This window comes from Palaemon carinicauda, chromosome 34 (genome assembly GCF_036898095.1).
Source record: "Palaemon carinicauda isolate YSFRI2023 chromosome 34, ASM3689809v2, whole genome shotgun sequence".
NCBI lineage: Eukaryota > Metazoa > Arthropoda > Malacostraca > Decapoda > Palaemonidae > Palaemon > Palaemon carinicauda.
Genome location: NC_090758.1, coordinates 50,474,817 through 50,493,563, shown reverse-complemented (window position 1 = coordinate 50,493,563; position 18,747 = coordinate 50,474,817). Strand labels below are relative to the sequence as shown.

The 18,747-nt window shown below is 42.2% G+C and overlaps 1 pseudogene; it reads left to right on the top strand.

The window, feature by feature from the left end:
- LOC137626436 (DNA-directed RNA polymerase III subunit RPC5-like) overlaps positions 1 to 6,449 on the top strand; it is a 153,536-nt pseudogene extending 147,087 nt beyond the window's left edge.
- Positions 6,450 to 18,747: the final 12,298 nt, after the last annotated feature.

Here is an 18,747-nt window from a genome sequence, read left to right as displayed (position 1 = left end):
CAAGGAGGTACCTTTTCGAAGCAGCTATCCCATCTTGCAGTAGAGATACTAAGATGGACCGAAGTCCACTCGATTCTACTATCGGCGCCTTTCATTCCAGACAAGAGGAATGTGCTCGCCGACAATCTGAGCAGAGCGTCTCAGATAGTGAGTATCGAGTGGTCTTTGTGTCATCTAGTAGCCAACAAAGTCCTGACTTTGTGGGGTTCCCCGACTGTGGATCTGTTCGCGACCGCTGATCTTCAAGATTCCACTGTACTTCCCCCGGATCCCAAGGCGCTCTGGCAAGATGCCTCCCAACAATGGTGGGACAACACCAACGTGTACGCCTTTCCCCCGTTCTGTCTGATGAGGAGGGTGCTCAATAAGACCAGAATATCGGTCAATTTTTCAATGACCCTCATAACTCCGCTATGGCATCACGCGGAATGGTTTCCGGACCTTCTGAATTCCTAACGGAACTTCCGAGAGAATTCCTTCCACGACATGATCTACTCAGACAACCACACGCCAGCATCTTCCACAAAGCCGTAGCTTCGCTACGACTTCACGCCCGGTGACTATCCAGCATCTCCTCGCTGAGAGAGGATTTTTCGCAACAAGTTGTGATTAGGATGTCTGGACATCTGTGAAAATCATCCGCATCTGTCTACCAGGCAAAGTGGAAAGTCTTCTGTGGTTGGTGTCGTGGAAGGGGTATCTCTCCACTTGATGCCACTATTCCAGCAATAGCGGAGTTCCTCGTGTTTTTTTGCGTGAAGAAAATCCGCCTTTCAGTCTCGGGGGTGAACGGCTATCGCTCAGCCTTAAGTCTAGCCCTCAGGCTCAAAGAAATGATCTTTTCTTCCTCGCTGGAACTTTCCCTACTCATACGAGGTTATGAACTTACCTGCCCTCAGTCGGATGTGAGACCTCCTCCATGGAACGTGGTTCGAGTTCTCAGGTCTCTTAAGAGACCTCACTATGAACCAGTACGCCAGGCTTCAGTTCTTCACCTAACTTGGAAGACGGTGTTCTTACTAGCTTTGGCTTCGGCCAAGTGAGTCAATGAACTTCATGGTCTCTCATATGACATCACCCATGCAAGGGTATGGGGGGGAGGTAATGTTCAAATTCGTCCCTGAGTTTGGTGCTAAGACTTAGAATCAGGGGGTGCCGGACGCTCGGTTCGACTCCTTCCGAATTCGAGTCTCCGTTCTGTAACAGATGTCCAGACCTTCTCCTACTGTGCCCAGTAAGGAGTCTGAGGCTATATCTCAGAACGGCTGCAGTCCGTCCCCAGGTGCAAGCATTGTTAGCACTGGAAGGATTAAGAGAAGGGTCACCAAGAACACCATCTCGGCATGGATTCTTAGGGTGATCCATCTGTCCCTGAATCCAGATCCTCCTCCGTCACTTCGCCCTAGAGCACATGATGTCAGGGGCGTAGCTACATCCCTGGCCTTCAAGAGAAATTTCTCAGTGACGCAGGCCCTTCAAGCTGGGGTGTGGAAGCGTCAGACGACCTTCACAGCCCACTACCTGCACGAACTGACCCACAGGAGGCTCGATACGTTGTCTATCGGCCCTGTGGTGGCTGCACAACAGCTGGTTTAAAACCTCAGGCTCCTTAGTGGACAAGTAGCAGAAGGTTGAGGGCATTGTTACCCGGTCTTAGTCTGCATGAATGAAAAGATTTGTCTGGCCCTTACTCTTTTCTTCATCCTCCCCTCTCTTGGGGAAAGCAGCATCCTGGGTTCTCTACGCAGCTGACCTCAAACCACTGCAGGTAAACCATGTTTCCTTGTGTTCCGAGTATTAAGATAATACTGCCACGTCCCCATACCCTGACGAGGTGGTATCGGGAGAGTCCTAGCCTAAAGTTTCCTTCTAAGGGACTACAGGTCAACTTCCTAGGACGAGTCACACTTTATTTTACCTTCACACACAGCTTGCGTAGGCCACAGTCCTTGCGTAGCAAGGTTCTAGCGAGGTGCAGGGACTCCTTATTGCTGAGTGCGAACACACTCAAATATTGAGTCCCCGTGCAAAGCCAAAAGCCAGTACTGGCAGGGACTTTCCACCCTTCCTAATGGGTAAGTCACCCCTATTAAATAGCGTGGTTTGTATGTCAGTTACGGAACAAATGACAAATTCGTAGGTAATTTGTATTTTTCCTAACTATACAAACCTTAGCTATTTAATCAAACTTGCCCGCCAGCCCTATCCCCCTTGAAGTCCTACCTCCAAGCAAAGTGATCTCAAGCACAGGTGTGTGAAGGGGGGGGGGGGGGGGGGATAGCAGGCTAACCCCTTACCCCCCGCTAACTAGCGGTGGGGTAGTAAACCCTCGTTAAAATTTTAATGGCTCGTCATTTCAGCTACGCCGAAAGTAATGACCCCTATTTAATAGCTAAGGTTTGTATAGTTAGGAAAAATACAAATTACCTACGAATTTGTCATTTTTATTCCAGCTGTGATGAGATTGTGAAATGATATTCCTAATCTGTGTTGAATGTGGAACTACTGAAGTTCAAACTACTGTAGTTTCAAAGGTTTTTCTGTTGAACTGGTTGACATAAGTCTTATTTCATAGTTTATTCATGACATTATTTTAATGTTCTTACTGATCTGTATGTATTGTATAATTTTTTATTATATGTGTATAGTTTATTAGGTATTTCTCTATGTCCTTTCCTCACTAGACTAGTTTCTCTTCTGGAGCACTTACCCTTGTAGCACCTGCATTTCCAACAAGGGTTGTAGCTTGGCAAGTAGCTATGATTATAGATTATAGCTTGATCCTTCGTCTCTCCTCTGATTTGCCGTTTTAAGAGATGGACTCCTCATCTGCCTTTAATATTTATTAAACATCCTTTTCTAGTTTACACAAAAAATCTATTGCTTAGATAATGTTAGGGAGTTTTTAAATTAATTTTCATAGAGATAGCCTTTTCTATTCATATTTTATTATCAACAATTACTGTACACAATCTCAAGACAAGTCTAAGAGAGGGCCGTACTTCACACATGGAAGAAGTGCTATTATGTCATAGTTAATATTTCATGCGCTCTGCTAAATGCATGGTGAAGTGTAGGGAAATTACTGCTTTTGTATCTTGAAAACTTTATTTGATGGAGTAAATTTCTATTATATTAATATAAAGTAAAGGAATTAATAACATTCTGGTCATTTACGTATAAAAAAAAAATTATTCTTTATATGCTAAACATATTTTGAAAAATTCAATTTATTCTTGATCAACCCCTAATTAAAATTATATGTCGTTAGTGTTGGTCAGTAGATTATTCAAGTATAATAGATGATATTTATGTTGCACATTAATTATTCTTCATCAACTATGTTCTGCAGTATTATCTTTTGAAATTCTTAAATTCAATCCAACCAAAACAATTTTCTTCATTACGATTTTTGCAGTCTTTAAATTCCAGGCAGTCTTGACAACATAACGTCCTAAATTCCAGATATCCCGACGTGTTCCAACGGCAGCAGATGATCTGGCAGTCGAGAAGTGAACAGCTCGCCCACGTCTTTACTGAAAAGGTGAATGACTTTATATTTAGAAAAAGAATGATATTGATAGTGTTGTTTATTTAACCCTTTTACCGCCAAAGGACGTACTGGTACGTTTCACAAAACTCATCCCTTTACCCCCATGGACGTACTGGTACGTCCTTGCAAAAAACTGCTATTTACATTTATTTTTTTTTCATATTTTTGATAATTTTTTGAGAAACTTCAGGCATTTTCCAAGAGAATGAGACCAACCTGACCTCTTTATGATGAAAATTAAGGCTGTTAGAGCAATTTAAAAAAATATACTGCAAAATGTGCTTGAAAAAAAATAACCCCTGGGGGTTAAAGGTTGGAAAGTTCCAAATGGCCTGGGGGTAAAAGGGTTATATCATACAGTTTATTTTTTCATAGTTGCATCTTTATCTTAAATATGAAAAAATTAAAGGTCTTCATTTGTTTCTTAATCAACGCCCTACAATACTTATAGAGAAGGTCATACACTTATAAACCTAATAGATTCCAAGAGGCTGTTCGTAAGAATTTTCATGAATTTTATCTCAGGGTAGGCCTAACCTAACTCCAATGCTTATGATTTCCAGCTACTAAAGTAAAAAAATACTCCTGTTTTATATGAAAAGAATATCAGATTGATTGCAAATGTCATTTTGCTAATTGTATAAAATTCATATAATATTGATATATTAAAGTATTTCTTTATCTTATCACAGTATATAAACTATCGATACAATATCTCTGTTTTACGATTTCAGTCTGATTTGTTTGTATCTCCGATTGTTTATAAGCTGATGACCTTCTTATACAGTTTAGTTTTTCATAGTTGCATCTTTATATCAAATATGGAAAATGTGAAAGCTGTTCATTTGTTTCTTAACAAACCCACCACAGTACTTATGTACAGCCCACGTCCGTTCTGCGTAAATCTCAAACACTATTACAAATCGAAAGAAACCTTGTGTGCTGGCTGTGCCACACCTTCGTCTATAGGATCTAGCATCCGACCGTCAATGTGCATTATGCTTACTTTAATAAGTGGAAGTAATTGCAATTTATCTTATGTATTAGTAATATATCTTAGTAAAAGGCCAGCCAAGAGCCTTCCTTGTTGAAGGGGTTTGTTAAAGGACAGAAGAAGACTTGAGCCTCCATTAAGTATTACAATTACAGTACTGTACACCTGAACCTTGGGTCAGCAAATCAAGGGACCTTATTATTTCCATTAATCACTTGGAGTACAAGACAATTTGCCTGGGTTTTACAGGCATCTTCTTATGGTACAGAAGGAAGCTAATCACCAGCCTCAGCATGCTGTAAGTTTTGGCAGAAAATTCCATACAGGATGGAATCAGTGACCTAAGTTTGTCATCATTTCAGATCAGGTAGTTTCCCATTGTCTCGACACTTGTAAAATCGGGAAAGGAAGATTCCCGGTATTTCTGGGCTCAAAAGATACACATTTCAACTCCTCTGTTCATTTGGCTGTAAGGAAATGCTTTCACTAATTAGATATTTATTTAGGAAATCGGCGATTTTAGTGTTGCAGGATCCAGCGCTCTGCTATTTGGCAGTGAACATTTTTATGGCTAGAAATAAATATCAAGATAGTAACAAGGTTTGTTTCAGAAATAGACAGAGTAGCATGACATATGTGAGAAGGAAGGCCTTGCAAGAGATTGATATTTTAATGTTAGTGGAGTATGTCTCTGGTTAAATTGCTTGCAATGACCTTCAATATAACATTCTCTTCAAGTAGACCAAACAGCCTGAAAGAAACACACTAGTTTGTCCCTAGGATCACAGGTATGGTGAAGCCTCTCATTCTTTCAGAGTCCTCAGGAAGATTCTAGACAAGCTTTTGAGATTCTAGGCACTGGATCAGTTTGGTTTTTGCCCTAAAGCAATACTGTGTACTGTTGAGAGTAGACAGGCAGTGCCTCCTTCATCAGAATTAGAGTTCTCTTGCTTGAGGGTACACCATTCTATCTTATTTCTATTCCTCTAGTTTTGTTTAAAGTTTTTATAGTTTATAAAGGAAATATTTATTTTAATGCTGTTACTATTCTTAAAATATTTCATTTTTCCTTGTTTCCTTTCCTCACTGGGCTATTTTCCCTGTTGGAGCCCCTGGGCTTATAGCATCCTGCTTTTCCAACTAGGGTTGTAGCTTAGCAATTAATAATAATAATTGTAGTTGGGACATCATTGAGAAGTACTCTGTATAAAGACAATTGAATATGTGAAATAGGAGTTTATAAACATAAAAACTCATAAGTCTTGCATTTTAAGAAATCATCAATAGAATATTAAATGCAAAATCATATGTACAGTAGAATATCAGCGTTTATAAAATTCTGTATCATAATTTTGTATTTTTTGCATAATTCTTGAAGATTAAATAGTAAATTATTAATGGTCACCTTATCTTTATTTATAATGAACACTGTAATAAGATAGAGATTTGGTGTTCATTATAGTAATTTAAATTTATTGAAAAAAATGTAGTTCTTATATTATAATAATTACTGTGATCATTTCAGCAAATCAAACAAGAAGATTCGAAACCTGGGCCATCTCGCAAATCTCAACTGTTGCACGCTAGAACAAGTTCCACCGAAGATCAGTCTTCTAATTTGAAGCAGCGGAAGTCTAGTTCCGATTTCAGCTGAGGGAAACTTTAAATAGGATTTCCGTTTTGATGGAAATGTACTGTGATCTCCGATTTAATTTTATATTCCCTTAATTTTCACGTAATCGTTGTACAGTATAATTAAGTTAACTCATTTCTCAAATTTTTATGTATTTTAAAATTTTTGCTACCTTTTCTTACAGTGAAGTTTTCAACGGAGGAGTATATGTATTTATTATTGTTTTAAGTGTAAATTAAAACCCCTACAAATACACCTAGTCCTGGGTATACGATTGTTTCATTTATAAGTTAGGTTAATGCTAAATCAGATTAATTAAAGTACGGTACATATAACTTATTTTATTGATCATAAATTTACCTTGTCCAATAACAGTTAGTTTTTAAGGTACACACTCGGTAGTGTTATTTGGTATAGAAGGGATGATGGAAAATGAACAGGTCATTACACAAAAGTGATATGCTGTGGTCAAAAATCTATTTTTATATTTGTTCACATATGAATACAAACCATTATTTTTAAATGGGTGTATGACTTTAGCAAAGTTGGAACTACTGTTAAACTTTAGTAGTAATACAAGCGCTTTTTACTTCAGATGTGAGCAGTACGTACATGCTGTTGCTGCCTCTCAATTTTAAATACTGTATTCTAATTTCTTTTCTCTCTCTTTCCAGAATAAACAGATAGAATGTAAACATGTTATGTGTCTGGTAAACCTAGATAATTTAAATGAAAGGTACAAGGATATGCATTATCATCATCGTTGTCTCTTACGCCTATTGACGCAAGGGGCCTCCCATCAAGATCTGCACCAGCGGCGGCTCCAGGCCGGCTCACGCCGAGTCTCTTCGACGCTCACTGATTCGACCTTCCTACTTGCCAGGGCTTCCATAGCGCCTCTCCAGCGCCAAAGACATGTAATCTGCATTGATCTCCGACAAGGCTATGCAGTTGTTTCAAATTAAAGTCACAGGAAGCGAGTCACATTAATGTGGAAACCTGCCATTAACACTAATCACCCTTGTGACTTACAGGAGCATGAGTATTCGCGGTCATCACCTCGTTACGTATGGCTGAATGACAACAACCTGAACCTCAGAAAGCCGAGACTATCCCTTGAGTGCCTTGCCGAGTCCTGCTATGGAAGCGTTGAAGGGTGTGATCTTTGCCGATTGGCTTGTTTTTCCATGGGAGCATCGACTTTTTTCTAAAATTTTGACTCCAAAGAAGGCTGACAAGAAGATTGTGTGTTCTCCTCCTCTTCAAGTTTTCTTCCTCCTTTGCCCCAGATTCTTAAAATGCTTCTATTTCTAAGAAGAAAGCATCAAAGAACTCCAAGAACACCGATCAATAGGAGTCGTGAGAGACACAACCAATCTTTCCCCCGTTTACGTGCTAGACATGCGAGCGGTAATAAGAACCAACCCCGATAGGAAAAGTACTTTGTATTGGTAAATGGTAGACGCCTACACTCCTGCTCAAACTCCCATCTGAACAAGCACACACACACTGTTGGTCAGAATGAAAGACAATGCCCTTTTCTGGAGCCAATGATAGTGTCTCCTCGCTTTTACAAGCGACGAGACGTTCCCTTACATCGAGAGATGAGTTCCATGATTATCACCTTGTGAACATTCCCCTTGTACCTCCCGGGTCGCTGGATACAATTCCAGTTGCTCCCACAGTAGGGAAAGAAATCACCTGTGATCTGTTCCTTCCTCACATGCCCAGTTCATTCACTAGGAAACTCGTATGCGCACCCGGGAACAAGAGTTCTACCGGGTACACGAAATTGGCAACAAGATCCATTACCTCCTGGTGACTAGTACGTACACTATGTGACTGCTTGCTGCCTGATATCCTGCTCACCAATACGCATCACAGGGACCAAAATATTCTGAACTATATTAGTCTTGGGGGCATGACTGCCAAGAGCAAGTCTGTTTCCAAAGGGAAAGCAGATTATCAGTCTAGCCCCACTTCAACTTCCTCGTGGATTTATACGCAAGAACACATAAGGGTCAGGCAAAAAAAAATTAAACATTCTTGCTCTTCGAGGAAAGAACTATCAACCAAAATGATTATCGAGACTTTCCCCCTTAGTAAGGGGAGGAGGAGCCTCTGGTTTTTAATACCTCAATGTCCTTGCACTTTAGTCTGACACCAGCACATGCGGAGAACCCCAAGATAGTATTCGTTTGTCAAGGTTCCTACACCCGCTCTTAAATCCAATGAACTTTGAGAGGTTACCGTGGTTACTATGACAGTGTGGTCTCAGTCACTGATCAGCGCTTTAGCACTCTTCAATGATAAAAGACCTCACGAGAGGTGGCATGGTTGGAACTGCTCACATGGCAAGAGTAAATTTACAAACCCCTAGTCCTGATTGAGTAAGATCCTACCTTCTGCACTTCCTCAAGAAAGAAGATTCTATGTTGGTAAAGTACAGTAGGTTGGTTCCATCCTGTGGAGAAGGGGTGAACTTCTTAGCACACCAGTCAGGTAACTAATGGGCCAACTGGTGCATGAAGAGAGGGATGCTGTTGGTTACCGATTCTCCAGACAAGTCGGACAGGGGAACGTACTTTTCCTGAAAAAGACATAGAAACAACAGTGAGAAGTGGAGGAAGGCTAGCCATGCCTCCCTCATCCACAATTATAGTCAAGGATCCAGGCCCTTCGAAGGCAGCCCTGACTAGGTATTTGGAGTGCTATACCATCAGAATCTACATTGAAGAAAGGTCCAGCAGCCTCCAAAGCTTGATATGGACACTAGTTGCTTCTTCCTCTCCCTCTAAGAAAGAGGCAGAAAGTGCTCCACCTATTTATGTCTAACTTGGCCTGTGTAGGAGGAAATGGACGCCGAACTCCATTGGACAACGTGGCAGCAACATTATCTCCCAAAATTGCCGAAAGCTGTCCTTGATGGTAGAAGTTGAAGCGATGCATTGGAAGAATGCGCTCGGAGTCGTTCAATAGTTTTTCGGAGTTCTAAAGTAGGCTCTTCCTGGTGCAAAAATCAATCGAGGGCTGGAGACTAGTAATCAACGTCACATCACAAAACAAGTTTGTTCATCAATGTGCGTTTTTCACTGAGAGGATGCCAAGTACTGTACAGCCTGCCATTAGACAGGCAGCTTTTGGTGGATATGAAGAAAACTTACTCCCAAATATCGTACCCATCCTTATGTCCTATGGTAAATACCTCAGTGCTTTGGACTGTTCATATCTCCCCAAGTATTAACTCAATTGTTCACTCGTATCAGCTTGGGCCCACTCCATTGGGATACAGTACATCTACTGATATATCTCTACTCCTGGCAGTTGCTACAGGTTCAAGATCGAGTACTCTCCTTTTGGACCAATCTGTGGATCATGGGAAATTGAGAAAAGTTAGTTTCACACCCAAACTGAGGAGGAAGTACCTGGACATGCTGACAGAGAAGCCACTAGTTAGTCTTCCCTTCGAAACATCCCATTAGTAGGCTCAGCAAGGCAGCGCAACCTTTCTTGTTCAAGCGAGAACTCCCAGCTCGGCTGTGGTAATGTCTTCTGGAACACCATTCCTAGAATGCTGTAGATCTTTCAGTGAATTTATTCCAGGCACGGAAATGTACTACTGGACACGCTGAGTTGTCAGACAGGTTGTACATTCTGCGTGGTCTTTTCATCCTTACTTCTTGCTCTCTGGGAATCACTGGGAATTGACGTGTTCGTCACACTGCTAAACTGGCAACTCCTGGAGTGAACTGTTGAAGGATGCTGTCTTACACCAAAAGGCTCACCTGGACACCTATACATTACCTCCCTTTCAGGCTGAATTGTTGGCTGATCAATGGAGTGTTGATCGCAGTAGTTCCCAGGTGAACGTGATCCTGATCTATTATCATGTTTAATTGCGCTCCAAGAGAACTATCTCCATGGAACACTTGAACACTTCTCTGTTAGACACATCACAGCTACAACCAATCCATGAAGTCGATTGAACTTCACAGTTGGAGACTATACAGCATATCCTCTGAGCAAAAGGCTTTTAGTGAGGGACTGTTCAAGATATGTCTTGGTACCTGTGATGGTTTTCTACACTGCTCTAAAGGGGAAATTAAACCATTTATTACCATAGGCCAGACCACTTAGCACAGATAACGGACTTCCTCATCCCTCTCTCTACCAAGAGAAGCACCTTAATCGGAGCTGGTTAAGGCTACCTCCCAGCCTTGAGCACAATCCTTTGAGTAACATAATCCTTCTGCTCTTTGTGGGAGCTGTCTTCATTCATGAGAAGCCTTGAGTAGTTTTGCCCATCCCAAGAACTCAGGCCCTGGAGTGGGATATGACAGAGTTCTCAAGTCTATTACAAGTCCTCCATACTAGCCTTTGAGAAGATCGTCAAAAAAGAACTTTCTAGACAGTCTTTAGGCTAGCATTAGCTTCAAAAAAAGTGCGTTGGTGAGCTTTTGGTATGACACTAGTCATTCCTAAGAATGGAAGGCCACCTTTAGCTTAGCTGGTTCCTGAGTGCATGGCCAAGACCCAAACTCCAGCTGTCCACAATATCAGGTTCAAGTCCTCCATCTCCTCCCTGTCCTACAGGCTCCGTGGTGCTATCTTAAAACCGAGCTCGAAAGTCTGTTCTTATCCCTTTAGTGCCTATCTCTCAACCAGCAAGGGAGTTGGAAGTCCAATTGTGCCAAGGACTCACAAGTTAAATATATCAGATCTTCCTTAGCACTCGGGAAGAACCTGTCAGTGGCTCAGGTATTAAGATAGGATTCTGTTTACACCGGGTGACTTTAGCTCTCACTACCTGAGGGACTATACCCCTAAGTCCTTGGGTGGCTGATCAACAGCCTAGGTAGCCAGCCTAACTCTCACAAGAAAAATGCATCTCGTCTAAGGAAGTGGTTTCAACATGACCTTAGAAGGAAAGGTAGAATGATTGCTTTCTACTCTTAATTTCTTTTCCCTTTCGAGGATGCAGCAGTCGTGGCCATTATGAACTGGACTGGACGTCAAATGCAGGCAAGCTTCATGATCAGGCAACCTTTCTTTACAGCAGGATCTGTTCTCATGAAGGCGAGGAAGCATGATAATACCTTCAATCTCATTTCTTTTAATCATCATCATCATCATCTCCTCCTACGCCTATGACGCAAAGGGCATCGGTTAGATTTCGCAGGTCGTCTCTATCTTGAGCTTTTAATTCAATACTTCTTCATTCATTATCTCCTACTTTTCACTTCATAGTCCTCAGCCATGTAGGTCTGGGTCTTCCAAGTCTTCTAGTGCCTTGTGGAGCCCAACTGAACTTTTGGTGAACTAATCTCTTGGGGAGTGCAAAGACCATGCCCAAACCATCTCCATCTACCCCTCATTGTTTTAATAGCAAAAGAAATTGTTTTGAAGATGTATGACTCCAAAATGCATAGGAAACATGTCCAACCTTGCATCATCAGCAACTTAAGCTGCGCTGGATCCGTCATACATCATGGCTTCTCTAAGATCTCCAGGTCTTCATCCATTACCAGTGGGTAATGTTGCCGAAGACACTGGATGCCTCATTACAAACAACCCAGGTTTGCTAAGCAGGCTTCTTCCCTTTCGCACGGAATGCTGAAACGACATCTCAGCCAGTGAAATTAAGGAAAAAGATCATCCCTTTGCTCTTTTCTGCAAGGGACAAGTCCTGTACAGGACTTCAGATTCTGTCCTTGGTGTCAAATCATACAATTTTCACTATGTAGATTAGAAATTTCGGTCACCATGGACTGACTTAGGGGTTTCCTTGTACCAACAGAATGTCAACACACAACCAGTGGATTCTGGGTGGCACTGCTGCTGTTAAACTCGGCTGAATAGTTATTTAGTGTACCTAAGTAATTAGTTTAGTACAGTATCTCGAATGCTGTCTAATAATTGCCACATCAATTAGCTACTGTATATTACATGTAGTGTAACATGCATACATACATATACCAAGGCACTTCCCCCAATTTTGGGGGGTCGTCGACATCAACAAATGAAACAAAAACAAAAAGGGGACCTCTACTCTCTACGTTCCTCCCAGCCTGACAAGGGACTCAACCGAGTTCAGCTGGTACTGCTAGTGCCACAACCCACCCTCCCCCGTTATCCACCACAGATGAAGCTTCATAATGCTGAATCCCCTACTGCTGCTACCTCCGCGGTCATCTAAGGCACCAGAGGAAGCAGCAGGGCCTACCGGAACTGCGTCACAATCGCTCGCCATTCATTCCTATATCTAGCACGCTCTTTGCCTCTCACATCTATCCTCCTATCACCCAGAGCTTTCTTCACTCCATCCATCCACCCAAACCTTGGCCTTCCTCTTGTACTTCTCCCATCAACTCTTGCATTCATCACCTTCTTTAGCAGACAGCCATTTTCCATTCTCTCAACATGGCCAAACCACCTCAACACATTCATATCCACTCTAGCTGCTGACTCATTTCTTACACCCGTTCTCACCCTCACCACTTCGTTCCTAACCCTATCTACTCGAGATAACCAGCCATACTCCTTAGACACTTCATCTCAAACACATTCAATTTCTGTCTCTCCATCACTTTCATTCCCCACAATTCCGATCCATACATCACAGTTGGTACAATCACTTTCTCATATAGAACTCTCTTTACATTCATGCCCAACCCTCTATTTTTTACTACTTCCTTAACTGCCCCCAACACTTTGCAACCTTCATTCACTCACTGACATACATCTGCTTCCACTCCACCATTTGCTGCAACAACAGACCCCAAGTACTTGAACTGATCCACCTCCTCAAGTAACTCTCCATTCAACATGGCATTCAACCTTGCACCACCTTCCCTTCTCGTACATCTCATAACCATACTCTTACCCACATTAACTCTCAACTTCCTTCTCTCACACACACTTCCAAATTCTGTCACTAATCGGCCAAGCTTCTCTTCTGTGTCTGCAACCAGTACAGTATCATCCGCAAACAACAACTGATTTACCTCCCATTCATGGTCACTCTCGTCTACCAGTTTTAATCCTCATCCAAGCACTTGAGCATTCACCTCTCTCACCACTCCATCAACATACAAGTTAAACAACCACGGCGACATCACACTTCGCCTGTCTCAGCCCCACTCTCACCGGAAACCAATCACTCACTTCATTTCCTATCCTAATACATGCTTACTACCTTTGTAGAAACTTTTCACTGCTTGCAACAACCTTCCACCAACTCTATATAACCTCATCACATTCCACATTGCTTCCCTATCAACTCTATCATACGCTTTCTCCAGATCCATAAACGCAACATACACCTCCTTACCTTTTGCTAAATATTTCTCGCATATCTGCCTAACTGTAAAAATCTGATTCATACAACCCCTACCTCTTCTAAAACCACCCTGTACTTCTAAGATTGCATTCTCTGTTTTATCCATAATCCTATTAATCATTACTCTACCATACACTTTTCCAACTACACTCAACCATTCAAGTACAGTCACACCCCCTTCCTTCAACATCTCAGCTCTCACACCATCCATACCAGATGCTTTTCCTTCTCTCGTTTCATCTAGTGCTCTCCTCACTTCCTCTATTGTAATCTCTCTCTCATTCTCATCTCCCATCACCGGCACCTCAACACCTGCAACAGTAATTATATCTGCCTCCCTATTATCCTCAACATTCAGTAAACTTTCAAAATATTCCACCCACCTTTTCCTTGCCTCCTCTCCTTTTAACAACCTTCCATTTCCATCTTTCACTGTCTCTTCAATTCTTGAGCCAGCCTTCCTTACTCTCTTCACTTCTTTCCAAAACTTCTTATTCTCTTCATATGAATGACCCAATCCCTGACCCCACCTCAGGTCAGTTGCCCTCTTTGCCTCACGTACCTTGCGCTTTACTTCCACATTTTTCTCTCTATATTTTTCATACTTCTCTATACTATTACTCTGCAGCCATTCTTCAAAAGCCCTCTTTTTCTCTTCCACTTTTACCTTCACTCCTTCATTCCACCATTCACTGCCCTTCCTTATGCTGCCTCCAACAACCTTCTTGCCACACACATCACTTGCAATCCCAACAAAATTTTCTTTTACTAACTTCCACTCCTCCTTTAAACTACCAGTTTCTCTTACTTTCACTTCGTCATATGCCATTTTCAACCTTTCCTGATATTTACTTTTTACCACCGGTTTTATTAGCTCTTCAACCCTCACTAGCTCCCTTTTACATCCACCTACTCTATTCCCCCACTCTTTTGCTACAACTAATTTTCCTTCCACCAAAAAATGATCACACATACCGTTAGCCATACCCCTAAACATGTGCACGTCTTTCAATCTTCCAAACATTCTTTTAGTTATCAACACATAATCCATTAATGCCCTTTCTAATACTCTTCCATTTGCCATTCTTACCCATGTATACTTGTTTTTATCTTTCTTTTTGGAAAAGCTAGAACTTATCACCATCTATTGCTCAACACACATATCTACCAGTCTCTCACCACTCCCATTTTCACCTGGTACGCCATACTTCCCAATGACACCTTCTACCTCTCCAGCGCCCACTCTAGCATTTAAGGCACCCATGACAACTACATAATTCCTTCTACCCAGTCCTTCTACACACCTAGTTAATTCATTCCAGAACTCATTCCGCTCTTCTTCACTTTTCTCACTACCTGGCCCATACGCACTGACAAACGCCCAACATTCCCTACCCAACCTAACCCTTACCCACATTAACCTAGATGATATCTCCTTCCATTCCACTACTTTACCTGTCATCCATTCACTCAGCAATAAAGCCACACCCTCTCTCGCTCTTCCCCTTTCAATCCCAGACACTCTACCAGACATTTCACCAAACATCACTTCACATTTTTCCTTTTATCTTTGTCTCACACAAGGCCAATACATCCATCCTTCTCTTCCTAAACAAACTTCCAATCTCACATCTTTTACTCTCTATCGTACTACATCCACGCACATTCAAACACCCCAAAACTAGAGTGCGGGGAGCAGTCACTCTCCCCCCAGCTCCATCTCTTTTAAACATAAATGTTTAATTACACAGCTGCGCTTGAAGTGACGGTTTGCCTGTGCGTGAAAGCTGTTCCGAGGGTAACTGGGCTTTACATTGGTTTGTATTTAGTTACCTGGATGGTGTACATATCGCAATAGACTTGAATGATACTGGATGAATGATTGGGCAAGGTGTAGGTCATACATTTTTATTCCTCAACCTAGTTGTTTCACATACCTTACTGTGCATGATTGTAGTTAAGATGGTAAAAGGATGAACCCTCGTCCATAATTGCGATGGAAAAGATTTAAGAGTTAGTGGCGTGTCTGAACATCAGTCAGGAGCGAGTCATTGTTGCTGACCTGCCAATACAGTATATGCATTAGCCAAGCAGGTCCTAAAATCTACAGGAGGAAAAGTTCTTCATAATGTCTGGAGGCTTGCATATTGAGAATGTAGTCGCCTATCTCTCTAGCGACTGATGGTGGAGTAATTGATACCGCAGTGTTGAATTCACTATTTATTTATTGTGATCAAACCTGGTAACATGAACAATATATGCAAGTTAATATCATTATAAACTTGAAATGTTATTGATCTTAAATACATGTACCAGACAATGAATAAGACAATTTATTAGTGTCATTAGACTCTTAGATTACAGTTGTTATTACATAACTGTGCACAACTTTATACACTGAAATCCATCGGCACTCTATTCCAGGACAGTGGTTGGACAGAAGCCCTCATGGAGTCAGGTATAGAATCTATGGGACTGTTGATTAATTTCTGACAATTTTGAGCATTGATTTGGCACAACATATGCACCAGATAATAGCATGCAGTTTGTCCAAGCTAGACTCCAACACTATCATCATTTATGAACAGTTTGCCCCACAGAATTCAAAGATGTTTGTAGAGTATACAATGCTCGATGTCCTTCCTACAATACTAGCACAAACATTATGTTTAATGTCTACTGACAATCTAGTCTGAAAGCTGAAACTAGATTAATACGAGGACACGGTGCAATGTGACAAGAAAGACAAAATTCCCTTAAACTGGGAAACTTCCGAAGAGAAAATGACGAAAGCCGAGCTGTTAAAATTTCTGGCTGATAATATTACACATATGGCCACACCGAATATAGCCATTGCGACCAGGGAAGGAGATACTGTTAGCAACTGTACTATCAGTCTGTCTGAGGCCTATCATGCAGCCATGAAGCTGATATATGGATCTGTTTGCATGCCAGGCATGCAACATAAGCAGGTTGAAAATTCATCATGGTCAAAGCCAGCGACACAGATGCTGTCGTCATTGCAGCCAGGGTTCTACAAGAACTTCAGGAACTAGGTCTGCTGCAGACCTAGTTCCTGAAGTTCCCGCAGAATCCTGAACACTGACTGCCGCCACCACAAACCTCTTGATCTCTTGCACTTGCTTAGCATAGTGTTTGAAAAACTCCCTGGATGACTTCCATCCAGTATACGAGCGAAGACTTTCGAAATCCATATTTTGGAAGAAATTCAAAGATAAAGCAATCTTTCTCGGATCATGACCTGCAGGTGTACTGTCCGGATCCGCTATGCGAATGAAGTAGGTGATCTTCGCCCTTAGTTGTTTCAGAGACAGATTTGAACCTGAAGTTTCTCCTTTAAAGAGCTGTCCTCCCCCAAAGTCTGAAGTTCTACGAAGATAGACTTTTAGGCACTCTACTGAACGTAGAGAGACTTCCTTCAGAGGGCAGATTCTCCAGGGACCCCATCTTTTGGTGGGTAGCTTGTTTTTAGCGAGAAATGTCGGGTCAGGAAAAAGATTCAGTTCTCCCCTTTCCGTGAACTGAATATGGCCCTCATCTCTCGAAAGGGCCACTATTTCACTAACTCTGGCCCCCGAGGCTAGTGTAAATAGGAATATAACTTTTTGGGTCAAATCTATCAGAGATCAATCTTCATTGTTCAGAGTTGATGCCAAGTGAAGAACCTTATCCAAGGACCACGAAATGGGTCTCGGAGGTGCTGCAGGCTTAAGTCTAGCGCAGGCCTTAGGAATCTTGTTAAAGATTTCATTAGAGAAGTCTACCTGGAAGGCGTACAGCAAGGGTCTAGTCAAGGCAGATTTACACCTAGATATTGTGTTGGCTGCTAATCCTTGTTCATGAAGATGAATAAAGAATGATAAACAGAAATCTGTTGAGATTTCTTTTGGTTTCTTTGCCTTGACAAAAGCAACCCATTTCTTCCAGGACGACTCATATTGTCTTCTGGTAGATTTAGACTTATATTCTTCTAAAAAGTTTATACTGTCTCTCGAAATGCTCAGGAGAGAAAATCATGAGATGAAGGTTTCGGGTTTTCTGTGATGAAGCGGAGACAGTCGACTTCTGCACTTGTTGAGTCAGAACTGGGTCCGGCAACGGGACCAGCTTCAGCCGCAGTTCCAATAATAGAGGAAACCAGATGCTGTTCGGCCACTTGTGAGCCACTATAGCTGCCGTTCCCTGAAAGGATCTCGGTTTGTTGAGGACTTTCAGCAGAAGATTGGGTGGAGGGAACAGGTAAATCCTGGACCATCTGTTCCAATCGAGGGACATCGCTCCACTGCATCCGCTAGAGGGTCCTCGTATGGGGCCACGTAACGAGGTAGCTTCTTGTTGTCGCTCGTCGCGAAGAGGTCGATTTGCAGTTCTGGGACTTGACGTAAGATGAAGGAGAATGATCCTGCGTCTAGGGACCACCTGACTCTATCGACATGAGCCTGGATAGAGCGTCCGCCGTCACATTGCGGAACCCTTGGAGGTAAACTGCTGATAAGTGCCATCTCTTCTTTTCCTCCAAACGGAAGATGGCCAACATCACTTGGTTGATTTGGGGTGATCTCAAGCCTTGTCGATTCAGACATCTCATTATTACCTTGCTGTCTAGATCTAGTCTTATGTAGGTCGAGCAGTGAGGATCCAGTTTCTTCAGAGTTAGAAAAACTACCATGGCTTCCAGAATATTGATGTGGAAGGCCTTGAATAGAGAGGGCCAAGTCCCCTGGACTTTCCAATGGTGAGAGTGACCTTCCCATCCTTCCTTTGAGGCGTCCGTGTGAATGATGACTGAAGGTGGAGGTGGTTGTCAGAGCACCGATTTCCTTAGGTGCTTGGCGTCCGACCACGGCTTGAGAAGTGATCGTAGACGAGTCGGTATTGGTCTTCTTAGATCTCTTTGAGCGTCTGATGCGTATCTTCTCTAGACTCCTGTTGCATCCTTTAATTGTGCTCTTAGCACTGGGTCTGTCACTGATGCGAACTGAAGAGATCCCAGCACTCTCTCCTGTTGGCGTCTTGATATCCGATCGGATTTTAGAAGTCTCTAGACAGATCCCGCTATCTCTCTCCTCTCCTTTGATGGAATGGAGAGGCGGTGTGACTGTAAGTTCCAATGAATTCCAAGCCATTGAAACTTTTGAGCTGGAGATAGTCAAGACTTTTTGACGTTGATCTTGAATCCCAGATGTTCCAGGAACTGGATCACTGTC